Raw genomic sequence first — 22,060 nt, 5'->3', positions numbered from 1 at the left:
CTCTTAATTAGTTTTCATTTTGTCACCATGAAAGGGGACAGAAACAGGGAAGCAAAAAGGGCAGAACGCTCCCCAGAGGACTATGCAAGGGTGTGAACAAAAATTTAGTCTCCAGAGCTCATGCTCTGCAACCTGTGCTCCAACATTAATCTAAAAGGAAGCACACAGTGACAAAATACAATCATTCTGACAGATGAAAATGAAGGCATGGATCAGAAAATTCGGCATTTTACAGATGATACTAATAATAGATCTAATAGACCAAGAATGACAAAAGAAATTAAATATTTTTGAAAGTATACATATTTTGACTTCCAGGATTAAAAACCAAAAAACAAACCCCTTTTGACAGCAAAGGCCAGGGAATTCTTTTTCTTTAGTTGTGGACCTTTCTTGTATTTTTATTAATTATGGGACTCTGAGGACTTAATTAGTTGAAGTTAGAATTAATTCTGGTCTTCTTTCTCTTTGTACATAAGCAGAGGGGACGTCTCTGAATATGTACTGACAGGTGGATAGATTACTAAAGACTGTTCTCCAAAAGGCAAATGCTGCTTTATGCCCCTAGTACTCATCTCTGAAAAATACCTTCAGTCCAAAGAAAACTGACAGAAACTACCCAAAGTATCTGGTTTTTTTTACCTGGGAAGAGTTTGATGATTTGCTAAATATAATATTTTCCATTTTTCAAGGATTTTCCTTTCTCCTTAATCTCTCATTCAAACTGAAACACACAGAGCAGTCAAATTCACCAGAACAATGGCCAGTTTTGACTGGCTAAGCCTAAAAGAATTATCTTCTTTTGTAGATGATGAGGAAAATCCAGATGAGTGCTATCCATTACAAATCTTCATGTGTAAATGTAATTCACCCATAAGCAAACTTACTGATGCAAAATATCTTAGTGTCTGTGAGATTTATTCACACCTTTACCTTAAGAGAAAAAAAAAGGCAGCCAGACAACTGCTTACTAAAGCACATTTAGAAGAAATTATGAACTCAAAAATCATTTCCAAAAGTGACATGAAGAAAGAGAGATCTGACCTAAGGTGTGCTATCTCAAATTTGCATCAAGGCTCCCCATGGGCTGCCATAAGCTGGCACAATTCACACATCTGGGGCTGGGAATTTCAGCTAACACTGACTGCAGCAGCAGTGCAAGGGCTGTCTCTAGGAAGGGATGAGTTATGTGTTTGCCATATGTCAGCCATTATGGCCAATTGTGGATTTTCAGAAAAGAAATATCTTTGTGACAATCAAGAGCTAAGCTATCTGGAGCACAGATTTTTATATGATTTTCACAAAAATTAGAAGTGAAAGAATAAAAATTGAGCACTAAAATGCCATGAGTATCAGTTTCCTGAAAATCTATGAATGCACTCTAGTTTACTTTTATAAAAAGTATTTCTGTTATATATTATACATTATATATATTATAAACCATTATTATATTCTATATATAATTAATTCATAGAGATATTAAAAATTATATAAGTGGAAAGAAGGCAGGTTTGTACTTATTTCCTTCTCTTATTCCAGCTGACCTCTTGTTTTTTGTAAAGAAATAGCAACCACAAACTTCATGTATGTGCATTCCAAAAGCATAAAGGACTCCTATAAATGTAGGTTCCCTTGGAAGTCATACAAACAAGCAAGCAAGCAAACAAAAAGAAACAGTTTTATAATGTAAAATATTTTCCCTTCTGTTTGAAGGTAGCAAGACACAGCTAAAAAGGTCAAACACCATCTTTCAGGATCTGGAATTAAAGCCATAAATGGGAACAACCAGGATCAGAGAAGAGGGGTGGACATATAAACTCAAAGATTCTGTGATGACAAAGGGAGAATAAGGAAAAGGATTATTGTCTCTCACTTCTGAAACTAACTCTGAAGTGGGCTATTTGTATATGGAAAGAGTCCAGCCAAGGATATGATGTACATTATTCCAGAAAGCCTGAATATACCTTTGAAAATTTAAAAAAAAATCTTTTTTTACATCATTTTAACTGCCAGGTCAGTTTGAGAACATCCCAAATGATTTAAAACATTCCTCTGCCTCATCCCTCATCTTCTGCCACCTCATGTATTTGCCTCAAACACTGAGGACTTGCTTCTGTGTTCGAATTAACATTTTGAAGCAAAAAGAGGGACCAGATTCCTTGAACCAACACCTCCTGTGTGCACATCAACATCTCAGCTAGTCTACTAGACTTCCTTTTTTGTCAGTGAAGAGACCTAGGGGAGCATACAGGATAATTCACCTCAACTTTTAGACAGAGCTGAGATTAAAAGCTTCAGACAGAAGTGACAGAAAATGAAGCACATGAAAACAGCAGTCATCACACATTCATCGTACTTCAGTCACGCCTCTCAGTCCATTTACTTCTAAAGTCCATTTACCTTCTTTGTCCCCCTTCCCCACAGCTGGATGCAGTCTCAGCCTGGACCTTCTCACAGTCTCATGTTTACAGAAACTTTGCCACAACAGATACACAGTAGATGTTTTTCCATATCTAAATCTGTTTTTCTGTATTATAAATCATTAAAGTCTGAAGAAAAATGGTAGTTTCTTTGAAATGTAGGGTTCTCCAGACTAATATCTGAATTCCCTCCTCTAGGAATCATGAAAATAAGCCATAATTGTACGTTTTATTAAAATATAAAGCTACAATTACCTATGGTGGCTTCTAAATGCTCCCTCCTGAAGCAGAAGTGCTCTTGCACCCCAGTGTCCAGCAGTGGCCACGGTCACTGACCACAAAGCCAAACCCTTCCCATGTGTCTCTGCTGCTATCCCCACTTTGCCTACACAGCCCTATTTCTTCTAGAATCTTACATCATGAAGGTCACTCTATACAGCATATTCATTCTGACTAAATTGTAGAAATCTGACATGCAGAGAGAGTGAACAGCAGCCTTGACAGTGATTGAATGTAACTGCTTTGAAGCTACACCAGATTTAGACTGACTGTATCTTAAAATATTTGGGAATGTGCTGTACAAAATTGATATTTTTTTCTTCCTATTCATCTACACAAGCACATTTTAAAAACAAATCTGCAATTTTTTGACACAGTATAGTAATAACCTGATTCCCTGAATAGCATTAAAAAAAGTCCTCCTTTTACAAAATTGCTGAAGATCACTGAAATGTAACCTTTGTGATTGGTCAGTAAACTTCAGATCAGTAAACACACACATGCCTTTGCCTCCAGTGCATATATTCCATTTTAAGAGCTGTGTTCATCCCATCTACAAATATGATTTTTAGTGTAAGCAGTCATATTTTATTTTTTCACTTTAAAAATGCCCAGAGATTATCTGTAATGTTTATGCTTTGATTTGCTTGGATAAAAGGCTATGTGAGAAAGTCAGAGACAAACATTTCCTACAATTCTCTGTAAGAACTATATTACAGTTGGATATTTGATGCACCAAATTATCTTGACTGGAAACCTACTAAAAAGAAAAAAATCCTTGCACTGCATTTTTCTTTAAATTGAATTAATTTCTGTTCTATGCACTTAGTTAAAATTAATCACAAACGAAAATGTAGTGCCAATTAGTTTACATTTCACTAGCTGTATCACTTACTTTATGTGGAGAGGTGTTTTTTCACTATTCCCTAGTTGTTCACTGCAGAGGCAGGACTCAAGCAGAGTGACCACCATTCCTTTAGTATTTTTAAGTGGCTCTCCTGGCCCTCTAAATAATCACTACGTGATTTTACTTTATGAGCTTCAACATTATTGTCACAACCAGAATAAAAGAATTTCCAAACACTAGATTAAGTGTACTGCACACAGGATGACCTGTGGGACATGTGCAGTAAGGTGACAAAGTTGATGGCTCCAAGCAGAGATTTTCCTGCACAACAGAAACACAACAGCTCAATTATTTGTATAATATGCTGACAGCCTTTGAAAATTACTAAAGCACTCCAGAAAACCATAAAAATACCTACTGTTGTTGTATTTCTTCCCCACTGAGACTTAGGAAATATTCCCAGAGCTCCAACTCCTTTTGACTTCGGGCTTTAGACTGATTAAGACAGGCAAGTTTATAAAATAGATGTGAAGTATTTTGTTGCCACTTAAAATATAAAGCTGGAGTTGGAGAGCTGCACCACCAGTACATGAGAAACCTGGGATGGATCAAGCAAGTGCCAGTGTACAGACCCCTGAGAATTGTTGTTCCTGGGACAAGAAAAGTTGTGTAATGCGTGTGAAGTGTGGCACAGCTCAGTGACAGCACAGACAGGGGCAGGAACAGCCACTTCACCTGCTCTGCTACAAACCCCTGCCCTCAGGAGAAGCAGGTGAAGAAGGCAGGGCCTTTGTGATGTGCAAAGGGAACCAGGGGAGAGCCTGCACACACAACTGACAGCATGAGCAGCGCTAACACATGGGGAAGGCATCACTCCGAGCTAATTACTTGTGTTGTTGGCCCATTCTGACTTGTGAATAAAAAAAAGGGCCAGATTAAATCCATCTGACTTTATGACTTTGGATAAAGGAGTTTCAGTGTGTTTGTAACAAATAAGAGCACCTAGCAAAACCTTAGCTATGCTTGTATAACCTCAAATTTAAAAAGCAGTCTATTATACATGGAAAACATTTCAGAGCTTTCAAAGTATTATTTTTCAAAAAAGAAGAAACACTTAAGAAAAAAGAATTATGAAACCATGAGAAAGTTAATAAGAAAATGTGAAAGCCTTCTACTTGTAATTCAAAATAAATTAGAACTTTCTTACTGCACCTTCTCAGTGTGCTGTTCCTAGCACTTCAGTTAGGAAAGGCATTTAGGGCTAAAAACCTATGACTGCAGGAGACACAGGTAATTATTTTGGTATTATCCTTAATTTTCCCAACAATCATTGCCAGAAAGAGAAATGCAAGTAAAGGGCTTTTTTTATTCTCATTACAAACTCTATCTTTCTGAGGCAATATCAGAATTTTAATGACTCATATATTCTGTGAATGAGCATAATGAACACCACCACTCCGACACTTTCAATGTTTTCTAATTTGATTTGTTGGCAATTCCTATTCTCTCCTGTTTACAACCTGCAGGAAACAGGTGAAATATCTAGTCAGTCAAAATAGTGAATATTTATAAGACTCAACTTTATGGATTCATTTTACCTCTCCAGTATAGTGGAGAGCTTTACCTTATTATGCATTTTGAGAAACCATTATGCACATGCCCAAGCAATGGCAATCATTCCGAGAGCAGCCCTATTACGAGGTGAAATAGCTTCAGGGGAGAACTTTGCCAGATGTTTAGCAAGTCTCCCAAAAGTTTAAACTCTTCCACTTTCTAAAGCAGACACACAAGTGCTAATGCCCCTTACTTGATGCAGGGCTAAAATGAATTTTTACATTTGCGGTTCCTGTCAGGGGAAGGCTGGGGGGGATGCTCCTGGGCTGTGGATGAAGCAGCTGCAATGGGAAGGTGCCCAGCAGTGTCATATGGCAGAGGGCCCAGTCTGTCCCTTCACGTGCCACCAGCTCAGGCTGCCCCTTGGCAGTGTGGTCACATTGTCAGGATGACCCTGCTGTCCCTCAGCTAAGGACAGACAGCCACTCCTTTGGTGGCAAGAGATGCTCCCCACATAATTCATGCCTGAGTCTGCTGGGATGCAATGGCTGGACCTTGTCTCTCCATCAATTACCTCAGCTCTGCCCTTTGCTCTGCCACAAAATGAGGGACACCTTTGAAAAAGGTTCCCGGAATTGAAATCATTGCTAGAGTCTAAAATTAATATTTTAAGGCTCTTAATTCCCTTTTTCAATCAATTAAACGGAAAAGCCTCTAAGTTTGTAACAAACAGACTTAAGTCCATATGTTTACAGTCTAAACTTTCAGCAAATAAACAGACACATATCACACTCTAGGTCAGGAAACTTCTACACACAACAATTATCTTAGAATTACTGCTCAGGCAACATGCTGCACAGCCAGCAGTAAACACAGAGCTCTCCAGTCCCTCCACAGAGCACAAAGCAGCAACAGGAGATCTCCTCACCATCTCTTTTCTTTCAAACTAGGAAAAAAAAAAGAAATAGAAATTGCTGGGCAGGGTGGTTTAGTCTCTGTCCTCCAGTGCTCTCTGTAGCAAATGCTGCCTTGTTGATAATTACTCCTTCCTACTATAGTGAAATCCATCCACCTATTTGCATTTCACCTACTTGAGCACAGAAACAAATCATTATTGCAAAGCTTGCTCTCCTTCACCTGCATCCAGACCTCTCAACCCAGTCACTTTTGATATTTCAGATTTGCACAGCTTTCATATGAAAAGATTTTTCCATGGCTTGATATATTAGACAAAAAATAATTTTAAAAACAAACTAAGTTTTAGATGTATTTTAAATATTCAGGAAACAATTAGAATCCTGCTTTCCAAAGATGCCTTTATAATCTTAGCAGCAGTTTCAAACTGTTTTATTCCCTCTGACTTACACAATCACCTGAAATTCCACGAAATTTTAAAATTATCTTTGTAATTTTTTTTCAAGTGCTATTTGAAACAACAAAAACAGGCCTCAGCGAGGAAGAAGATGCAAGCACACACATTAAGGATGAAATCAACTCGATACATTTCATGTACATGAAAAATTAATACAAGATGAATGGTGAACACTGAATAAGTGCCTTTTTGCACAAAGACTTCCATGTCATATTTCTGCCTGGTGACAGACATCTATTAACAAAATTAAGTAACAACCTTCTAAGTTTATGAAATATTAATATATTAGGGAATAAAAGAAAATAGGCTTCAGAAAAATCAAAATAACTCACCTATGTTGAATGTGAGAATTCAAATGTATTTTATTGTGAAATACCAGAATGTGGTTCTGTGTGTTAAATAGAAATGTGTCTGGCAAGGGGGAAATGGTGCCAACCCAGACAGAGGATGTCAGACTGAAGAAAAGTTTTTCTTTTTAAAAAGGTCATGAAACAACAAGGACAGTTGAGTGAACTGGTTGAATCCAGTCCTCCTTTGACAGAGAAGCACCCAAATTCATGTTGAAGAAGTCACTGCAAGATAAAGCATGAATTGCATTGGATGTATAAAGATGTACTTGGCCAAACTGTGCTACATGTGGACATCTGAGCCACTGCAAAGGAGGTCAGCTTAGATGGAAAGAACCTTCCCCTTTCAGTTTAACACTCTCAAGTTCAGAAAACAGTCCAGAATTTAGGACAGCTCTGCATGACAGCACAGGGAGCTATCAAGAAACAGAAGTCCATTACCAATGGTTTTGTTTTGAGGACCAGCAGGGTAAGTACCAGCAAACAAATACCTATTGCAAGGATGATATTAATGTACTTCTCTCACTGGTTAAAATGTTACTTGAAAACAATTCTTTTTCTTGTCTCATATCTATCTATCTATCTATCTATCTATCTATCTATCTATCTATCTATCTATTATTCTATTCTATTCTATTCTATTCTATTCTATTCTATTCTATTCTATTCTATTTCTTCCATCCTTTCTTTATGTCAGTTCCAGGTCAAAATATAACACTCCACACTGAGTGGCAGGGAAAACAGGGCTTTCCCTCTGGTGTTCAAGACCTGGTATCCCAGACTCATTAAAACTCACCAGAAATGTACGATGTGTTAAAGAAGTAATTGAAAATAAATATTATACTTATTTGAAATTACAAACCACTTCACACTGTTAATTACTTCAGCAAGCTGTGTACTTTTACACTTGCAATCACTCATGGAGATGAGATTACTGCTAAGGCAGACTCAAAATAAATATACATGCTAATAGATGCCAAAAAAAAATTTAAAAATTAAAAAGAATGTTTTCATCAAACATCTTGAAGATACTGATTTGTGAAGAAAGAAAACATTCCTATAAACTTCTGGGATTAGTAAGGAATAAGAGTAATTTCCCACACAGAGCAACATATTAAAATCTACAAATGAATATTAGAAAAAGGGTTGTTTTTTTTTTTAAATACAGGAAAAATTAAACACAAGAAACATTACTTAGATAATGGCAGGACAATGTGATTATCACATGATTAAAATGGGTCACTATTGGATAAAATTTCTCTGTGACTTATTAGTGATAACCACCCTTTCTTTACAACTGGATAAAACAAAAATAAACATGTCAAGGATGGATTCTCAACAAACTTTCCAAGAGTGTCTTCCCTTAAATAAGAGTAGAATAACATCTCCAGGTCTATGAAGGTCTTAGGACACAAAAGCAGGTTTTTATGAGCTTCAGAGGACACATTTTCATCTGTTTACATGAACTCCAGCACCTGAAATCTTTATGTCAAGATTACAGGTAATATGGCAAAAAGCAATTTCACAACCTTTGCAATCATGTCTTGATGACACCTAAAGTGTTCTTGCAATTAAAAATACAACTTCCCCAAAAGTCACTATGATTTATGGGCTAAGTGATTTGACTGTCTCTGGAAAACTTTTAGAGCATGGATTATAAGATTATATATTTTGATCCAGTAAGAAAGAATTGTGAGATGAATTTTCAATGTCTCTCTATGCAGGGCATGGAGATGAAGAGGATATTCCTTCCTACACCTGCTTCTCTGATTTCTTATGCCTGTCACAGAACAATTCTACAAGGTCTCCATAAAAAGGTACAGAGGAGATGCTGCTGTTGCCTGCATTTGAGATTGATTATTCCTCAGCTTTTCTACCTCTGTAATTCAGGGAGTGTTGGAATGAGAACTCCTGTAAAGATGTTTTCAGAATACGTAAGGTCTTTTCTGCTTTCAAGTGTGTGACACATCAGCACTGTGTAAGTGGTAATATTCACCTAATATTTCCATCCATGTCTGGGTCTTTAGCAAGCTAGGAAAACCTTCAGTTCAGTAAAAATACTTCCATTGTTTGTTTGCTTTCCCCAAGTAAACAAAGTATTATCCCACTGGGAGGGTCAAAAAGAATGTGACACCTGTTTTTCTGTCTCAGAAGATAACCATAATACTACTGAATGTGTACAGTAATGACCTTGGATATGGTTGATGCCAAATTTATTACACTGGCCAGTGACCCAACTTTCTGTTAATTACCTTCATTGTGGGCATTCTTCTTCAACAGATAAAATTAGAATAACTTTGATAACAAAGGAAATGTCAATTGTATATTCTAACTTTAGTTATATTTGCTGATAATTCTGTTGTAATATTCAGAGATTACATGTTATAAGGAAAAAACATTAATGTTTATATAAATTCTGCACAGAGTTCTTCTGTAATCACTGAATGAGTTTCTATGAAAAATGAGCTTTGTATTAGCACTTTGACAAAAAAGCCCAAAATTTGTTTGTTTCAGAACACAGATTGTACAATAATTGTCTTGAACAATTATTATTATTATGCATTTTGTCACTGAGTGAAAAATGATGTGCTTACCCTGGGCATTGCATCGATGACTGTCACCTCTCCTCAGAGCTCCACTGGAGCATTTCCTATTCCTGTTTACATCTCTGTGACAGGTACAGCAGCAGCTCACATCGAGAGACCACGGCTGCAGCAATGCCCAAGTTATGATTTGAGCAAGAGACCTACAGGTTCATTTACACCTGCAGAAATCTGCTGTAAGCCAACTGTGCACAGCATTCTTTCAGTGACAAAAAATATCAACAAATGGTGCTATCATCTTCCTAGATGTTGGTAATAAAAAATGTTATAAATTGCATTTGAAGTGCTGTTGCCCTTTTCAGGTTTTTTTCCCCTTTTTATATTAATGCTTGCTAACAATGGTAAGAAAGCATAAGAACATGGAAAAACAAACTACAGGGAGCTCTTACAACAGCAAATATTCAAAGACCAGAACTTTTTATTACTATGATTTTAAGTTGTTCTGGGCTTCAAAGTTATTACTCATTTAGAAATTCCCACTGAAATATAGTGGTTTTGGTTTCACTAAATTATTACCCAATTTCAGAAGCTGGACCTAAATTATGACATACAAAACTCTGCAATACTATTGTAGAGTAACCCCCACAGATATTCCAACAATAATTTTGCCATTTTTTATGGAAGAATTTCTCTTCCTGCCCTGAAATCACTGTTTGAATAACTGAAGTTTTTTACACAGCATTCTCCAGGCAGAAGACAAGACTCCCATTAGAGCCTGCTGACCTCCCTTGCTCAGCTTAAAGGATTTCCCAGTAGCAACAAACCTATTACTTTTTCAGAGTTCCCAGCACTTCCTGACTTCCAGACCCAGGTAACAAACACATCACTTGGCAGTGACTTCATCGTGAATTTTATTCAAAAACTGCTCTTAGGCTGAGAATTCAGAGAAATTAAGGATCTAATCGAGAAATATTTTAAACAATTCCTCTGCAAAAGCACTCTACTATTTTGGGAACCCAGCTCCAAGAGTTTAGAATAACTGGGGAACAAAAAGCCAAACTAAAAGCATGGGGACAAAGTCATCAATGTGTTGGGCTGGATGGAGCTCACTGCTCTTGCCCAGCACCACTCACTGCAGTTAGAGAGGCTGAAATGGGAGAGGAACCTCCCACTGAAGAAATGCTCTTGCCACAGCGGGACAGGGGGCTGCACCCTGAGCACCAGCACTACTCCTTGAAGCAAGAGTTCTAGTGAGGGAATCCAACCTGAAAGGGAACTTAAAAATCAAGTTTAAATCAGTAATCTACTATTAACCCCAGCCACTCACAGCTGCAGTGTTCGGCAGCAACACACCCTGCTTGACTCTCCTTGGCAGCTAGAAAGTGACCGGGTTTGTAGCGTTTTCTGTTAATTACATGAAAATTATTAATTACTCTTTAACATTTCCCCTGAGACTGGTAGTTTTCAGGTGCTATGTAATAAATGAATCATTCTGGTTAGCTAAAACATCTCAATTGTTCATTCCAACTTGGCAAGCTCCGCATTAACACCAGCGCACAACCCCGTAAAATTCAACCACCGTGGCAAGTGGCAACTCCAGATGCACACTCAACACTGTAATTAAGTCATACAACGAGGAAGTTCAGCTATCTGTATTTCCTCTCAAATATTCTACACCAACTGCAGTGCCGTTTAAATTATTTCTGATTTACGTTATCCTTTGTTGGGCACGTATAATGCAATTTGAACTACCCTGTAATTGAAACTGGAGAGTGTCCCATACTGCCACGAGGAGAAACGAGCTCTTGGCTGCAGCAGGGGCTTGCAGGGAGCTCTGCTCAACAGAGGAGAAGCCTGTTCCTGTCCTGTATTCCTGCCTGAGTACAGCTGAAGGCAACTGGCATTTCACCTGCTCACAGATGAAGCACCAGGCTCCTGCTGCTGCTACTGATTCATCACTCTTAAAATTATCTACACAGGGAAACAGAGCTCTGCCTAGAGCAGGGGGATGGCACGCCTCCTCTCTGACCACTTTGAGAGATAATAAAGAACCAAGGGATGGATGGATGGATGGATGGATGGATGGATGGATGGATGGATATTGCACATATGTATTTCCTTTCACAGTAAAGGGCATGGATTTGATTTGGTTCATGTCACTCACTGACAAAAATCAAAATTTAATATAGTCAGCAACATCAGTGGTGAGATGCATGTTCCAAAGATAAAAACCAGCAAAAGTACACACAACAGGGTGTAAGTGAAGAGGTAATTCCTTCCTAGCGGACATGATTTCAGACACAGAAAATGCATTTTAAATGTACCAATACAATTCAAACTAACTGTACCAGATATCAGCACAGCATTTACTCTAAAAGTTATCCTGTAGATTCTTTCAATATAATTTGGCACAGCCTCAAGACAAAGGAAAAATGGCATTATTGAGTAGGGTTCTCATTAAAAAATTCAACCTAACTTCAAGCACAGCTAACAACCTTTAGCTGTTACATTTACATGCAAAATAGTGAATTGCAACATGAAGAATAATTTTTAATTTGATGAAGAATTTTATGAAGATTTTAAAGTATATTTGAAAAAGAAAATTATTCCCCTTTATTTGATACATCATATAGTGATAGTGAAGAACAGTAAGAGACACATGCACCTTCAGTACACATTTAAAATATTAATTGCAAAGCACGGCATATTTGGCAACTCTTTCACTGCTGCTTCCACTCAAGTGTAAAACAAGATTACTGTGAATTCTGATGTGCTATAGTCTTTCCACCTCAGGCAATGATCTTAAACCTCATTAGCTGAGTAGGTCTGTGTGGGATCAGGACTGAAAATGTGCAAAGAGTCAAGATTCAAACCTGGAGGATATTTGTACGTGAGAAGAATCCAAGCACACAAATAGAACATTCATCTGCACATCTCCAATCCTCTCATTAGATACAAGAACCTGCACTTTCTTTCATACACCAGAACAAACACCATGCTGAGGCTGTTCCCCCAAGACTTCTAGAAATCAATTGTTCTGGTTTTCATTTTTGGGTCTATTAAACATGATTTTACATGATGGTTACATACATTGACATTGTACACCATTTGTTCACTCTAAAGCACTCTCCCTTTTTCTGCATTGCTGTGTGATGGAATTAAGTGAATAATGCAAAGGCAAAGCCATAAATGAGCTGGACTGGAGATTCTCTCAGAATATTATAAATCAGACAAGACTTCCTATCCACTGTTAAAATCAGATTACCAGGAGTTAACTAACAGCTGTTTCCCACGTCAGCTTTACCATGATTCTGTCCAGAACAGCTGTCACTTTACCTCACCTGTCCTTACCCTAATCACCACATTTATGGGGTTTTAATGTAAGCACTTATTCAGAAGACTTTTGAACCCATGCACAATACCTTATTTGATTAAAAATCCACACTACTGATTCAGAAAACTCCTTTTCCAGAGATAGAATATTCTTTTTTGGTGCAAGCTACCTAGACCTGCAATTCAAAATCATCTAACTTTATATCAAATTATTTAACACATTAGTTGCTTATTTTTCAAAATCAAGGAATTTTCATTTTTTCTGTAGAACATACAGGTTCTCTTTTTTTCTCAATTTATAAAAAAATTTAAATTTTTAGCCTTCTTTCCAGCATTCTCTGCCAAATTTAGCTATGATTAGACCTATTCCATTTTTAGAATTTCACTGCTGCCAAACAGTTCGTAACAAAAACTACAGCAATTCATACTTGTTCCTTTTTAGTTACACTCTGATATCATTTAGCACTTGTCCATTGCCTAACATGCAGCGCTCTCAGCTTTTGCATTTTTATCTATTTATGTTCATCCTCATTACTCCCTTGTTGATTAACTTCCCTTTTTAATCATATTTTTTTAATCCAAAGTAGTTCTCTTTCACAATTAATGAGTTGTATTCTTTGGCATCTAATGAATCAGACTTGCACAGTCCCAATTATCATTGGTATTCTTGTTTCAGCATTTCCTCCCACTCCATTCTCTCCCAACCGCTTTCAAATTCCCATACATATATTTATATATTAAAGTGAGAAGTATGCCATGTTTACTCTGTGACATTGGCTACACTGTGTTTCTGCATGTCAAACAAAACTATCATAACCACTTTTAGTTCAGTGATCACTTTTAGTTTGGTGATCAGTGACACACTGTGACAGTGGCACAGCAAAACGAGGATCCATGCAAGCTGAGGAAGATGTTTTCCATAAAACACTAACTAAAGACCTCACACAATCTGTGACATCATCAGTTCCTTCCTCATTCCCAAGAGGAATAAAAAGAGAGGAATCAATATGTCAGGAAGTGTGCTACATTTATTCTACTCATCTTCCAAGGCAGGATATGGGGGAGAAGAAAATCATGTGGTCCATGAGAAATAATGTCCAATTTGAAAGGCAGGCTGAGGAAAAAGGCTCCCCAGGAACAAACTGCTGAGCTGAATTAGAAACAGCTTTTCATGTTTTGAGAGCTGAGATAAAATAACAAATATGTTTCTTGAAAACTCTCCCAGTGCGTGCTTTAGGTGCAAAGTTTGGATTCTTAGCAATGAATTCTCTCAGCCTTCCTTTGTTTTCAATGTGGAAAAAAATATTGAAAAAGACAGGGAAAAAATAAACAAAAGCAACTAGACAGGAAAGTTTTACTAAAGTAATTGCTCTTCACGTTTTCATGGAGGCACAGATATGCAAATATATTTCACAGGATTGTCTGAGATGGAAGGGGCCCAGAGGGATCATCAAGTCCAGCTCTCAGGGCCCCCAGGGATCAAACCCACAAGCTTGGTGTTATTGGCAGCATGCTCTGACCAGCTGGGCTAATCTTGGGGTTGCTGCAAGGGACCACTTTTAATTTGCCATCAGGAAAAGAACATTATTAGTGACCTAAGTTTCCCAAAAGTTTATCTTGGGTTCTGTATTCCTCAGCTGGTAGATCTTGCTTTGAACATCCTTAAAATCTAAGTGTATGTTCTGTGAGCAGAGGCTGCACCTCAGTGATGAGGAAAGTAAAATGTGTGTGGAGTGATCAGCAATCAATGAGTTAATTTTGCAAATGTTATGTTGAAATGGATTAATAATGAAATAACTCCAAAATAATGCACGCACACCTATTCCCCCTTCTATGTATAAAGCTTTTAAAAAATCACTGCTGAAAAGAAAATTTGGTACCCTTGAAACTGTGCATACAGTAATAATAGTTTTCCCAAAAGTTGATAAAATACTGATTTAATTATGCAGGTTCTTATACATCAGTAACTTGCATGTGAGTAAGATCTCTGCATAATAAGACACATACATAATATACATCGATAATGCACAATTATAATTGAATGCTTGTAATTATTTTCAGGATCAAAGCCCTTATTAAAAATTCAAATTTAAGTGTTATAATGGTAGTAGTCATGATGGACTTGCACGTGGATGTAATGAAATTAAGCCCTGTAATAAGTGGGATGTTTTGCATATACAATTAGATAATCTTAAAAATGATCAGTGTAGCGCTGACAAGTGCTAAAAGAAAAGAGATTAAATTGTCATATTACTAACATTTAGTAGGGAAATAAGAAAAATAATAAAACCCAATCCCTGGTATTTCTCAGAGACGTGGTGAAACTATCAAATGACCAAGGTGATAGAAAACTTGAAGGCAGGGGGCAGATCGTGGGCACTCCGCCTGCCTAAATTGAAACTTGGAGCCAAGAGGAACAGTCAAATGCTTGTCCTCATTCCTGCACTCTGCAGATTTCTCATCTTGTTGCTACACTCAGAGAAGATTTAACAGGTTTTCTTTCAATATTGCTAGGTCAGCATTAAGGTAATTGAGTAACTACGGCTCTGTGGAAACAGGGGTGTGCTTATTAAAAAGTATTTCCAGTGCAGAAGATTGAGACTAACACATATTCTCAACTGATGTGTTACAGAAAACCTGCAAAGGGAAGTTATACACAGCCTGAACTCAGTGTCAGTAATCCAGAAGGCAGAAATATGTCAAAGCATTTGAGCTGTGGTATCACTGACGCACCACCCTGTCCCTGTTGAGAACCTGGCCTTCCATGTCCTATTTAAATCACATGTTCCTCAGCAGCACGGCTCTGAGATGCTCAGAGTGCGCTAAATTTAAAGAGCACTTCTGTAAAGAAGCTCCAGACGTGTTTCTCTGTTCCCAGGGATAAAGTGACGCTTCCCAAACTCTTATTTCATTTTAACTGAGACAGCAACGATGCCTAGTTTGTGCTTAAGGCCAAATACACTTGTACTAGTGCTAACAGCAGATTAATCATTGAATTGCTTTAAAAATAATGAACTATTTCTAGCATTAAAATGCTATAAAAGGTGTCTACCATCAGCAGAGCCACAGCTGAAATGGCAGTAGCAGAGGGATGTAGAGATGACACAAAAGACTTCAGCCTGTGCTTTCAGCCTGATGCTCAGAGCAGGCTCGAGCTGCAGGAAGCCCAGGGCATGTCCACAGGCACTGGAAGCACCTGGAGCATCCCCCAGGCTGTGGGGGTCAAAAGGCAGGGATGGCTGAAAGCCTTCCTGCATTAGAAACTGGGGAAGAGATTTGAAATCTGGGACTGTAAGAACTCATAGAGACACAGGGAAGAAACTACTGACACAAATACCACCAATGTTTAGATTTGCTTTCTGCCTTAGTAATAAAGATTAATACTTGCTTTTGTGGAAAACAAAGCTTAAAGACACTTAGAGCTACCACTTGAATGTAAGCAGTTTGCTTAAGAAGATTATACATTGCAATTTGTTTTAAAATGTCAAGCATGCATAAGAACATAAACCTATAAACTAAACTAGGTCCACCAGGGAGAACTGGAGAATTGTTTCTATACAAGATGCACATTGTAACATCCAGCCAGATCTTAGGAATTTATGTTTACTACCTAGTTTCTGATGTATTTCAAAGAGGATCCACCATCAGTATCAGGAAACAAATGAAAGTGCAAATGAAATGACATTGTAAAACCTAGAGAAATCATTGCAAATTCCAACTGTATTTATACAATTTGTCAGGTTCAGCACTGCTAACACTGTGTCACTGCTGCATCCTCCTAAAGGCATGGCAGCACAGCAAGTGCTTCTTTTAACAAGAGCAGTCTAGAGCTTTTGTTTGGTTATCAAGTAAAGCTCTTGATCATTATTACTTAGATAAAAACTTTAAAAGTGTATAATGGATTATTTTTGCAGGATAAAATGGCTTACTTGGTAGTTTCCTGTAATAGCTCGCCCATGCATTACTTTCTTGAATCTATAAAAATTGTGTCTAGGTAAATTTTCCTGTAGCTTTCTTTTAAATATTACTCACTCAACACACACATTTGGTTTCTTCATAAATTTCTTAATCATGTCCAGTGAAGAGAAACAGCTTCCACAGCTAGCCCTTGCCAAGGGGGGATGGAAACCAAAAGACATTTTTGTTGTACTCTTCACGTGTTCTGGATGTTTTTCACCTTTAAAAAGCATGCTTAAAACAAATAAATTAATTAATGTTTGTTCCTACATTGGTGGTGAAAATATTGGAACTGAAATATTAGATTTTACTTCTTTTGTGTCATTAACTTTTGAAGCAAATAACTGTCCCCCAGTGAATACTCAACAGATATGACAGCTACAGCTAGGAAACAAAGAGCTTAAATTAGATTATAACTATGGGAACACCAGTAGATTCAAAACGAGGGCTGAGGCTCTCTCACAAACAGTTCTGCATTACCAACGGCTACACATTTCTTTTAACTCTATCAATCTGTAAAAATAAAGCCATTTCATACCATGACTGCTGTTTCTTTGGAAATGACAATGGAAATATGCTTTGTAATTCTCAGCTAACAGTAAAATTCAAGGCAACTACTAGCTTTAAGTTCAAATAATAGCAAAATGCAGAAGAGGTTAAGGAAATGAAATGAAAAAAAATAATATAAGCACAGTTTTATTTAGCATCTAGAGAGGCCAGGAAACATGAGGAGAAGTAGGCTCCTTCTCTTCAGGCTCTATTTATCTGGGTATTGATTAGCCTGTGTTCTGTCTGCTCAGACATGCTGGGAACATTTTCCTTCACATTGTGCAGCCCAGAAAGGAGCTACTGAAGAGGAATTTGAAGATTAATCAGTGTGTTAATTGAGGTTATCTAGATAATGACAGATGGGAAGAACATACTAAGCAAGTCACTGTGGCACTCATACTCATCTGTTAAAACCAAAATTAATGGATACACAAACTTAAGTTCACTTGCTCATTGATTTTTATCCAGCTGCAGCGGACTATAAAAGAGCTATCGGGGAAAGTTATCCATTAGCTGTCAACTCAGAATGCCTAAAGAAGCAATTGCTAATCCTCCAGTGATATCTCACTAAATCCTAATCTCTACAAATTGTTCTTGGAAGAAGCATTAAACTGGTCATCAAACCAGGTTTTTAATGCTTCTTAAGGCTTACTCAACCTGTAACCCTTTAGAGATCATACAAAGCACTGAAATATCCAAAAGCAGATAAAGGAATTAAATCAGATGGATATTGTGAACTGCACGTCTACACCTCCCTGCAGTTTTGTGTGCTGCGAAATAAAAACAAAACAGGAAAAGTCACCATTATAAATACTAAAATAAAAAATCCTAGCATTCATACTAATCAAGATACTACTTTTGTTTCTGATACAAGCTCCTATTATAAAAGGGTATAAAACACTTATTAAAGTGGTGGAGATAGATTCATTAAAATTTCAGTACTCATATCATTCCAAATAAACACTAAACAAAAACACATTATTTTTCTCAACTTATTAAAATCTTGATTGTCTCATCTAGATGCAACCACTAAAATGGTTTTAAAGCCACACCAGTATGAAGGTGATATAAATTAACAGGTTCTAAGACTAAGCATTTTAGAAAAGGAGAAAACAGTGATGGAGCTTGGAAAAAAATAGCGAATAAGGATATTTATTTCATTAAATAACTGCAAAACTATTAAAATCTCTCTCAAATGTAGGTTAAAGGAAGCAAATAATTTTGTTTCCCAGTGCCACAGAAGTGGTTCACTTGAAGATTTTGGATAAGAGTTCTGGAGAGAGCACAGAGATAAAAATCACTGACTGCAGACAGTAATCAAAAAAACTCCAAGTTTTTCACTTGGGACAGGCATAAGTTATGGTGTGTAAGCAAAAATGGTCACAGCAAGAGAAAACAAATGGCTGGCAGACAAAATCAGCAAGACAACCCAAAATAAAATTAAAAAAAAAAAAAGAAAAGCAAATTGATGCAAAGGGATCATTTGTTCTATCTGTGCACCTTACAAAGAACAAAAGGAGACTCAGACATTAGGAAAACTTCCAAACTTTCAATAGGTAGGGAGTGCAAAACACTAGAATAGAATGGCCTTTGTGGAAGCAAAGGGAAGTTGGAAGCCACACACTTCTGTGAAATGCAGTCTTAAGTCAGACCAGCTCTGAAAAGAACATTTTATGTCCATAAAAGGCAATTGAGGATGAAGGTTAAGAGGGCATACAGATTGGTTGGCAAAAATAATTTTTCAACACACAACATTACAGACCCAAGCTTATCAAATTAAATTAACATTTTACCAGCATTCTGCATTTTTAAAGACCATTCTGGGCAAATTAAGGAAGTTTTGAAATGTGATTCCTTTGTTAAGGAAAGGCATATACTACAGGTTAAAATGCCACAGAATTCTTCACAAAGTTGAAAAGAACTTTTATTTAGGTTGTGTCTACTGTTTGGTGAAGTAGCTCAAGAGCTAAAGATAGGCAAGTGTTTGTAACAAAGAAAAGGAATGGAGGTAAAATGCAGATAACATTTTTGGCAGTGATGAGTGGAATTGAACAGGGCTCTGGGACAGATGTTACAGGAACCAGTGAATTCTCTCACTGATGTACAGCAGGAGTTTTACTGCATGTGACCTCTGGAAAAACAAATGCACTCATCCATAAAGGAATATGCTCTACAACTGCAAATTAAAAAGGATCCCAGTATCATCATGAACAGAATATGGTGCTACCTAATATACAATAAGATGTTCTATTTTTCAAACAGAAATAGCTGTATTGTCCTTTTAAATACAATATTGTTCTATCTTCTCCTAAATGTTGAGAAATATTAATAAAATGCAAAAGGCTCTTTCTTTCAAATGGTTTTGTTCTTCATTTAATTACCTGCTCAGGGGAATAAAGCGACTACAAATTAACTGATCAAAATAAAGCTTAGTTATCTAGGGAACAAAGGCAACCTACTGTATTTCTTAAAGCTCTTTCACAGTGCATTTAAATATTTATTTGAATAATAATTTCTGGAAATTTGCAAGAACATCAAATTCAGAGGTAGAAAGTGTCAAAAAGGTGCTAAATCACAAAAAGAAATACTCTGGGAAGTTTAAATAATTCTTGAGGAAGCAGAAGAGACTCATAAAACCCAGACATATTTTTAACTGAAAAATGGACCTCTCTTAAAATTGTGGATCAGTGAAGACATCTGTCATTCAGAATACCTGCTCCCTCCACCCAAATTTATTATTCTATTAGAATTTCAGAGTACCAGAAAATGATCTAAAGTGAAGAGAGGCAATCTTTAAAAATGGCTGTGTAACTGTTAAAAAATACAACCTTTTTTTGGTTAAAAATAGAGACCTATACCCACAAACACGAATCTCCGAAGTGAGAGTGCAGTGGTACGTGTATCCCAAAGAAATCACATAGAACCAGGTGAATTAGAGTGAATCAAGGGCCCATATGTTGAGGGGAGGACAGAATGGTTTAGCCTCCTGTCTGAGGAGGTGTCTGTGATGTCTGGGGCCCACATAAGACATCCAGCAGCTGCAACTCCAATGCGTTGGAAAGGAAAGGAAGCACAGAAGTGGCAAAATGCAGGAAACCATATCAGAGCATCACTGGCAATCTCTCCAAATGAAGATCATGAAGGAAAAAAAAGTCAGGAAACTGATTCTGCATCAGACTCTCCTGACTGCTCATCAGGCAGTGAATTTGTTGTTTATTTGGAGCTGCAGCTCTCCTGAGGTTGTGGTGAGGCACAAGGAACTGGAAGGAACCATGAAGAATAAGGACTCACTTATTGGAAGGGCTGACAACACAAATTCATCTCCCTGAGCACCATGCAGTGCTTTGGAAAATGCCATCTTTAGGCAGAATGGCATACCAAGAATGTAAATTAAGGAATTTCAACACAGAATTATTATCACCATAAGAAAATACAAATTTCTAGGGATGGTTTTCAAATAGTTTATCCCAATGTATAACAGAAAACAGACTCTTATCGTGTGAGATTATTTAAAAATTAGTCACTTAAATGCAGTGATCATGGGAAAAGTCTATCAGACAGGAACTTGAACATTGCTGAAGGTGAAATTTTCAAACTCTTCCTCACAAAACCAGAAATGACTCAGAAGAGAGTGGATAACTTGACAACTTTCCACCTGATTGATGCAAGCAAATACAGCAAATTTTACTCCTCTGTGGCCACTTAAAAGATCACAGAACACAGTAAATGAAAAAATGTGATTGTGTTCTTGTCGTCTATTATTTTGTCATTTCCAGCAGCAACAGCTGCTCCTTGGAACAGTGAAAAAAGGATATCAGGCAATCAGTCTTGACTCAGTTCTCACAGAAAAACAGAAGCTAATTCAAAACATGAGAGTATGATGCAGCTCAGTTATGACAGAAAAGGGGGATGACAAGAACAGCAACAGCCATTTCAAACAACAGTTAAAGCTTTTTCAAAAGATTTGGGAAGCTGGAAAAAAAAGAAAAAGGAAGGAAATTAAATGGAAGGGGGAAAGCCTAAGAATATAAAATATAAGCATTTCAAATAACATTGTAATAAAACCCAGCAGGATATGGAGTTCTTCCTCTCCCTGAAAGCAAGAGAACACAACAGGGGAAGACAGCAAGTGAAATGACAATGCATCCTTTCTCAAATAAAATCTATCCTGAGCAAATGACTCAGAAAACCAAGAGAATTTTAAAAGCTATTAGGTAAAGGCAATAAATTTATTGTATTTAAGTGTATCAGTAACAGGAAGGTTATGAAAGAATCAGAATGTTCTACTAAAAGATCAGGCATCAATTATGGATACTGCAGATAAATTACTTCTGTGCATTGATCTTTACTGCAGAATGTGATGGAGAAACATCTACTATAAACTTTATATTTCCAGTAGGAACCACTTATAGAGAAAATGAAGCACTTATAGAAAAGAGGCATCATGGAAAGATTCTAGAAGATTACTTTCTAAAGCTTATTGCAAATAACAGGGCACTTGCCAAAAAATTAATTATAATCTGACAAAAAAACCCTCAAAACAATAACAAACAAATAATCAGAAACATATGTGAAACTATGCCTCTGACTCTCACAAAGGTGGGCCAAGATACCCCAAATATTTCTATCTCCAAAGAGTTTCACAAAGTTTTCCTACTGTAGAAAAGATCCATAAGTTTTATTTTTTGATCAGAATCAAGTTATTATCTGCTTAATAGGAAATAAGTATCAAATTTATGTTTTGCAGTTGCCTAAATCATTTTTCATCCTAATCAGCAAGTGGCAGAGAAATTAAAACTGAGGAGAGACACCTAGAACTTGTCAGGAAACAAACAAAACACAATGCCATCACTGGAACT

General features: G+C 37.1%; 1 protein-coding gene and 1 long non-coding RNA gene across 3 annotated transcripts in view; one reads left to right on the top strand and one right to left on the bottom strand.

Annotated features, from left to right (window-relative positions):
- Positions 1-22,060, bottom strand: part of NRG3 (neuregulin 3) — a 395,272-nt gene that overhangs the window by 308,232 nt on the left and 64,980 nt on the right. The gene's annotated exons all lie outside the window — the stretch shown is intronic.
- On the top strand, positions 6,956-9,697 carry LOC147651938 (uncharacterized). Its single transcript, XR_015289834.1, has 2 exons — positions 6,956-7,288; positions 8,544-9,697. It is a non-coding gene; the product is annotated as an uncharacterized LOC147651938 (long non-coding RNA).

This window comes from Cyanistes caeruleus, chromosome 8 (assembly GCF_971803275.1).
Source record: "Cyanistes caeruleus chromosome 8, bCyaCae1.hap1.1, whole genome shotgun sequence".
Taxonomy (NCBI): Eukaryota; Metazoa; Chordata; class Aves; order Passeriformes; family Paridae; genus Cyanistes; species Cyanistes caeruleus.
Note: the sequence above shows the minus strand (reverse complement) of the source record. Positions and strands in the feature narration are given on the sequence as shown.